General features: G+C 34.0%; 1 long non-coding RNA gene across 1 annotated transcript; it reads right to left on the bottom strand.

Annotated features, from left to right (window-relative positions):
* Window positions 1–5,373: 5,373 nt before the first annotated feature.
* LOC133034050 (uncharacterized) lies at window positions 5,374–7,512 on the bottom strand. The gene is made up of 3 exons (XR_009686010.1): window positions 7,258–7,512; window positions 6,493–6,555; window positions 5,374–5,416 (listed from the first exon to the last, which is right to left on the bottom strand). It is a non-coding gene; the product is annotated as an uncharacterized LOC133034050 (long non-coding RNA).
* Window positions 7,513–7,805: the final 293 nt, after the last annotated feature.

The following is a 7,805-nucleotide window of genomic DNA, read 5'->3' on the forward strand; positions in this document are numbered from 1 at the left end:
ATAAAATTTTTAAACTTATAATTTATAAATAATTAAATATTTAACAAAATAACAAATTTTGAATTTGAAAAAAATTATGGTAAGTGTATCTGTAAAAATATCTATGTTAATTTCAAATTTATTAATTATTTAATTTGTCATATAAGATAATTTTAATATAATATTTTAAATAAAAATACAAAGTTACCTTTTAATTTAAAATATGTTAAATATCAAAATATTTAATCTTATAATTAAATAATATATAAATATTAAAAAAGTTAACAAATTTTTAAATCTAACCAAATAGGAAATATTTAAAATTGGAAATATTTAAAAAATGGAAATATTTCAAATTGGAAATATTTAAAATTGGAAAAATAAAATTTTGCGAAACAACCCATAAAAATTGGATTTTTGGGGAAAAATCCCACAAAAATTGCAATTGTGGGTTGGCTGCCAGGAGGGCTGCAGGAGAGGCTGCGAGCAGCCCTAGGACGCGCGCGGATTGGAGGGGACACCGAGTAAACTCGGCGCTGGCAGGGTGCACACGGGCGTGCTGCAGGGTCATCGTGGGCGAGGTGCAAAATTCACGCGCGTGTAGAGGGGGTGCTTAACCGAGGGTCTGGTGCACATGAGCACCACCCTCGACACCATTGAACCCCGATTTTCCAAAAATCATAACTCTTTTAATTTTTATCAGAATCGAGTTCCGTAAAAATGAAAATTGCTTAATTTTCACAAGGAATCCAAATAAAATATTTTCAAAAATAGACTAATTATTTTTCATATAAAAATTTCGTACAACACATATATTCATCACATAAGCACATAAACCAACATGAAACCATCCAAATCAACACAAAACATCTTTTTAATTCATATTTCATGAAAGTAAATCATTACCATGGCTCTGGTGCCAGTTGTTAGAAATCTTTTACCAGGATCTAGATTTACTACCAACACTACTAGAAAAACGGGTTTCAGTGACCCACGTTGAGTGACTCTAAAACTATTTAGTGACACGCAGTGATAAGGGTGACTGGAAAACTAATTTTTAGTGACACTGCAGTGCTTATCACCAAACCATTTTACAGTCATTTATTGCGTGTCACTATAGAGTTTTAGAGTCACACATCAAAAGTAATAGGTACGATTATAGAGTGTCACTGTATCTATTTTTATTTTATTTTTTAATTTCATCATAAAAACAATATGAGATTTTTTATTTTATTTTCCTTTTTACAAAAATAAAAATTATTTTTAGTTAGTAAAAAAAAATCATAATAATATACACATTATTTTTCTTCATAATATAAATTTTAAAAGAAATTAATAATTACAAAGTGTGATAATTTGAATACTGAATACATGTTGAAATGATTCAAGAAACACAACTAAAAAGAATAAACTAGAAAATTGAAATATATTACACACTAATCATTCAAATAATTTAGAACACAAAATATGTATACAAAACCTAAAATAAATACAACACATTTTGAATCAAAAAAGCCTAAACCAAAAAGATCATCAGATTCTTGTATAAACCATTCTCAACCATAAAAATCAGATCATACACCACCATACACCACGAACATCAAGCCATCCTCAACCATAAATCCCAATGCCTCTGTGTTCGAAAATGAAGCCCGCCAAACCACGAATTCCACGCCCCAGAACCACGAACCTGGATCAATTCAAACACCAAGCCCATCTAACCCAAAACCAGTCGAACACTTAGCTCGTCGAACCCAGAAAATCATCAAACACGAACGCCACCCATCTGCACAGAAGAGAGAGAGAGAGAGAGAGAGAGAGAGAGAGAGAGAGAGAGAGAGAGAGAGAGAGAGAGAGAGAGAGAGAGAGAGAGAGAGAGAGAGAGAGAGAGAGAGAATAAATAGAGAAGAAGACCAGTTTATATAGCTTGGAGTTTTAGATCTGCAGTCGCGTGGGCAAGGCAGAGAGAAGAGGAAGAGGAGACGGTGAGGTTTGGAGTCGACGAGAGGCGCCGTCTGGGTTGGGAAGTCGATGGCACCGTCTAGGTTCGGAGTCGACGAGAGGTGTCGTCTGGGTTGGGAAGTCGAGGGCGCCGTCTAGGTTCGAAGTCGACGAGAGGCGCTGTCTGGGTTGGGAAGTCGATGGTGCCGTCTGGTTGGGAAGCCGGTGGTGCCGTGTGGGTTGGGAAGCATCGTTCGAGAGAGAGAAGGCAGAGAAACTCTAGGATTTTTATTTTGAAACTTGTTTTCTCTTTTGTCTTTAATGCCTTTTTGTTGAAATCAATAATTTATTGTATTTTAATAAATTCATTTATTATCATTATTAAAATTTTGAAATCAGTCCATATTAAAAAAAAAAAAAGTAAAAAATGAATAATTATTACACGGATCCCAACTGTAATTTTTTTTTTTTAAAAAATGAAAAATAGATTAGGATATGGTGACACGCTATGCAAGTAGGGACACACTTACCCATTCACGCTACGAGTGTCACTATATACCAGTATATTTTATATAAAAAAAATAAAAATAAAAAGTGGAAATAACTTTTTAGTGACACTTCATACATTTAGTGACCCAAATTCTAAGACACTAACACTGTATTTTTAGAGTTATTTTGTGAGTGTCACTAAAGCTCATCTCTAATTCTTTAGTGACACACAAAAAAATGTGGGTCACTAAAGTGTGTCATTAAAAGGTAAATTTGTAGTAGTGCAAGTATGTTTCATTAACATCCTAATATGAATTCTAAAACAATGAAATAAACACATAAGAGTTTAAGAAAACCTTACATTGGGTGCAGCGGAATATAATGACTCCTTCCATTCAAATCTCTAGCCCTTGATTCCTTTCTGTAGCAGAGCATTATCAAGATCTGAATCTGGATCTCTTTCTCTCCTTCTTTGATGCTGATTTTCCACAGTCTTACATACTATGATTGAGGTACCACTTGATGTGTGTGGGCACTACTCTATCACTCAAGGGAATTTCGAAATTAGAAGAGAAGAAAAGAGAGAGAGGGGCGGCTAGGCTCTTTCTGAAAGAAACAAATGTGCAAAGTCATGAGTTTCTTAAAGCCAACACTTTCTATTTATAGAATGCCATGTAGGTTTAGGTTAGAATTATATGGCATTAAAATAATGGAAAAATAAAATGGTAAAAGGCTTTGCATAGTGGGCGGCCATTTAAGGAAATTGGGCCTCACTTTGCAACTTTCCCATTTTGTTATTTCTCATTCCCATTTTCTCAAAAATACCAATTTTCTAATTTAACCTTTTAAATGCCAATTCTAATTATTTAATAACTTAAAAATAATTATTAAATAATATTGCCATTTAATATATTTATTAATTTAGACATATAAAGTATCTTAATTAATAAATAAACCTAGAATCTCTTTTCTTTACAATTTCGCCCTTGCTTAGTGAAAATTCATAAAGTAGACATAGTTTAACTTTAGAATTATAATTGATTAAAAAAAATCAATTAACTGAGTCTTACAAGCAGTATGGTCTCAACTAGTATGGGGACCATGGGTCTATATAACCAAGCTTCCAATAAGTCGAACCGAATTTACCAAGTAAATTCCCTAACTTATTAATTCCTCATTGAATCCACACTTAGAACTTGGAATTGCACTCTCAGTCATATAGAACGCTCTATATGTTCCATGATATAGACACGTCATTAGTTATCCATTGTTATAATCCTAATTTGATCAATGATCCTCTATATAGATGATTTACACTGTAATTGGATTAAATTACCGTAACACCCTACAATGTATTTTATCCTTAAAACACTTAACCCTGTATAAATGATATTTCAGCTAAGTGAAATGAGTACTCCACCATTTATTTTCATTTGGTTAAGCTCGAAGGAAATCATCCTTTACTTTCTATTCGCCAGATAGAAGCTATAGATTCCATATTTATGTTAGCGCTCCCACTCAATTGCACTACCGTGTTCCCAAAATGTACGTATCACCCTAACCCAAAAGTAGGCTTAACTAACAAATCAAAGAACTCGAATAACACTCTTGAGATTGAACCTAATCATATCAGGATTAAGATCATTTGATCTAGGATCAACAGGTGATATTGAATTGAATAGATATTACGGTAAATTTTAATATATCTAATCAAGGTTCAATATCGGTCCCTTCCGATGTATACTCCATACATCCGATACTGGTAAACTTTGCCAATGTCCTGGAAAGGACATAACACTTTTCGAAGGTGTAAGAATACCTACCGCTGATTATACCATGTCAGTCTAAATCCAGTGTTCTGACAAATCAGGGAATAAACTTTCCAACATATAATTAAGATTATATTCCACTGTGCTGACAACACTATAATCATTAACAAATTCATATGTTCTGGACTTAAATGGAATTCATACATTATATATATAATCATGAAATAAATCATGTGAACCATGCAACATAAAATGTTATTTCTTATCTTTATTAATAAGTAAATCTGATTATATTGAAATGGGTTTTATTTAGGGCACAAAATCCAACAGGTATTTCGAAATTGGAAGAGCAAGAGAAGAGATATAGGGTTCGGCTATAGAGAGAAAAGGGAAGGCTCAAATTTCTGAAAGATGTAGTTTCCTGATTGCTTAACTTCTTAATTTGGTGTGAGCCATCACTTTCTATTTATAGACAACTGCTAGGTTTAGGTTAGTAATTAATTGGCATTAAAATAATGAAAATAATAATTGGAAAATGCTTACACAAGTGGGCAGCCTATGGTGTTAATGGGCCTCACTTGGATTTTGCAGTTTTCACAATTTTTATTTCTATTTTCTCAAAAATACCAATTTTCCAATTCTTACCATTTAAATGCCAAAACTAATTATTTAATAACTAAAATAGAATATTAATTAATATTGTCATTTAATATAATTATTAATTAGACACGTAGAGTCTCTTAATTAATAAGTGAACCTAGAATCTCTTTTCTTTACAATTTCACCCCTGTTTAGTGAAAATTCACAAATTAGACATAATCTAAGTTTAGAATTACAATTGATTAATCATAAATCAATTATTGAGTCTTACAAGCAGTATGGTCTCAACTAGAATTGTAACGCCCTAAATAATCAGGCACGCTACCCAAAATACTTATGAAACTCTAATCCCCTCATCGGGATTACTAATCAAAATAGCGCAGAATTTAAACTTTTATATTAAATAGAATGAAAATAAACTTGTAATATATTTAAACTTTCAAAATAGTTGGGATCCCAAAAATAATTACAAACTTATTACAAGTCTTTTCTTTCTAGGCGACCTAAGCGGCAAAACAGAATTCAAAAGTTCAACACTAATAGACCCTTAACCCGCTTGGTCTGATATGGCTTGAACATGTACATTCTTCATCTTGCTCCTCAAACTCATGGTTGATCAGCCACTGACTTACCCTTTCCTGCACAGTAGAGCACCCGTGAGCCAAGCCCAGCAAGACAGTATAAATCACAACAAATATAATATGCTCATCATACTATTTAAACAGTAATGCCATTCATATATGTCTGTGTGTCACAGATCTGCATGTCACACTCACATGCCTATTTATGTCTACGTGGCGTAGGCCTATGTGTTGCGCTCACACATCTATATATATCTACGTGGCGTAGACCTACGTGTTGCTCTCACACGTCTAATTACAATAAGGCCTTAGAATAGTTCATCTCGGTTCTAGATACCGAGTCCAACTTGATTATGCCTTGACACATAACCCTTAATCTCAATATGTAACACATAATTATTAGTGTCACCGCAATATTTGTCTATTTTCTATAGACCTGCATGTTACGCTCACATGCCTATTTATGTCTACGTGGCGTAGACCTACGTGTTGCTCTCACACGTCTATATACAATAAGGCCTCAGTAGGGTTTACCTCAGTTCTGATTACCGAGCCTAACCTGGTTATGCCTTGCTCGCATAACCCTATTCATGTATATACGTAATCCATGTATTACGTTCTTTCGGTGGTTTATCCTGGTGATATATACCAGGTTAACCCAGTTATGTCTTAAACACATAACTTCTAACATACATGCGTGTATTCAATATTTACTACAACATATATAATCTTAGGGTAATAACCCTAACTTGCATACTATGTAATCACGCATATAAATACATTTCTATATACTTAGATGACATTTACTAAGAGTATCAACCCTGACTCATGCTTTCACTGGACTCATAATATTCTAGGGTAATAACCCTAGACCGCATTAAAATTAAACTCAAGGTACTAGCTTACCGAGTCTAGTTTAATTATGCCTTAAGTGCATAATTCATAATTTCCAATATATAGATATATCCGACATGGCATAGTATTACACAACATATATCACTAGGGTAATAACCCTAGGCTATTAAACTGCTCATGTTAGGGTAATAACCCTAATCCTGGTTGCAATTACTCACATATATCACATTCAACATAAGTGCCACCGCGCATACTCTACGTGCAAACTACTGTCTTACCTGTTGTCCCGCAATAACAGAGATTCCAAACCCCTGGGTGCTCCTGATCAGGTGCCGGTAATCCTAGTCACACAATCCGGGATTTCACAAATAGGGTTAATCTCCAATTTCACTTTCACAAAATATAAACATGGCATTCAAAACATAGATAATAAAATAGAGCTCGGAACGAGCTTTCCAACGATATAAAGAACATCCCAAACGGAGTCCCGAGTCAAAAGTTATGGCTAAAACAAAATTGAGAAAACAGAATTTCTCACTGCCAAATCCAGTCGCGACGGCCAAAAACCCCGTCGCGACGACTGGGTTCAGAACACCCAAAAACTCCATTTTTAAGGCCTAAACATGCCAATTTTTCCATAAATTCGAACCTCAATCATACCATACCCAAAATTAACTTCTTACAGATAAAAATCATCACAATAGAGAGCTAACAACAACTCTCAAAATTCAAATTACACAATCAATTCAAAATCATGCATTTAAACCAACAAAGTTCAAGCTCATGAACTTGAGCTTTAAATCCTTCAACCCCAAACATTTTCCAGCAGCATAATTAACAACTAAATACAAAATTCAATCATTAGAAGCACCCTAGAATTTCATCTAAATATCAACAATAGAAATCACCACAAGATCATGAAATTGATACTCAAACTTATCAAGATTAACACTCATGCAATCAAGAGCATTAAAACTTAGAAAACATGCTTCTCAACCAACAAATTCAGCAACAACAATCAAAATTAAAAGCTGTAAAACTACCTCAAATATAGCTAGAACTCCCTTCAATTCCAAGCTCAAAAACCCACAAATTTGAAGCTCCAATTCAAGCAATTTCTTTCCAAAATCAAAGTTGAAAAAGATAGGTTTAGAGAGATAGAGAGAGGGACGGGTAACAGGGAGTAGAACCCAGAAAATCAATTTTCTCTTTCCTTAAAAATCCATTTTTATCAAAGCATATCATTAAAGGTCAAAAGACCAAAATGCCCCTAGGGCCAATTTTCACCTACTCACACATACAAGGGCATTCTAGTCATTCCCTACTCATTTATTTCCAAATAAATTTTAGATTTCTCATTATCAAATAAAATGCCAAATATTTCAATCCAATTTGCATTTCGGGCCCGAACCCGGTTCGGCCCGAAATACCCGGTTGTGACTATACCACGCCAACCTGTCAGAACACACCTGAAAAGACAACACAGGCATACTATATAATAATATAGTTCTATTAAGCACGTAATTAAATTAATTTTACCATTTTACCCTTCTCGGGTCATAATTACCAAAATGCCCTTGGCTCACCAACG

This window comes from Cannabis sativa, chromosome 2 (genome assembly GCF_029168945.1).
Source record: "Cannabis sativa cultivar Pink pepper isolate KNU-18-1 chromosome 2, ASM2916894v1, whole genome shotgun sequence".
NCBI classification, from domain to species: domain Eukaryota; kingdom Viridiplantae; phylum Streptophyta; class Magnoliopsida; order Rosales; family Cannabaceae; genus Cannabis; species Cannabis sativa.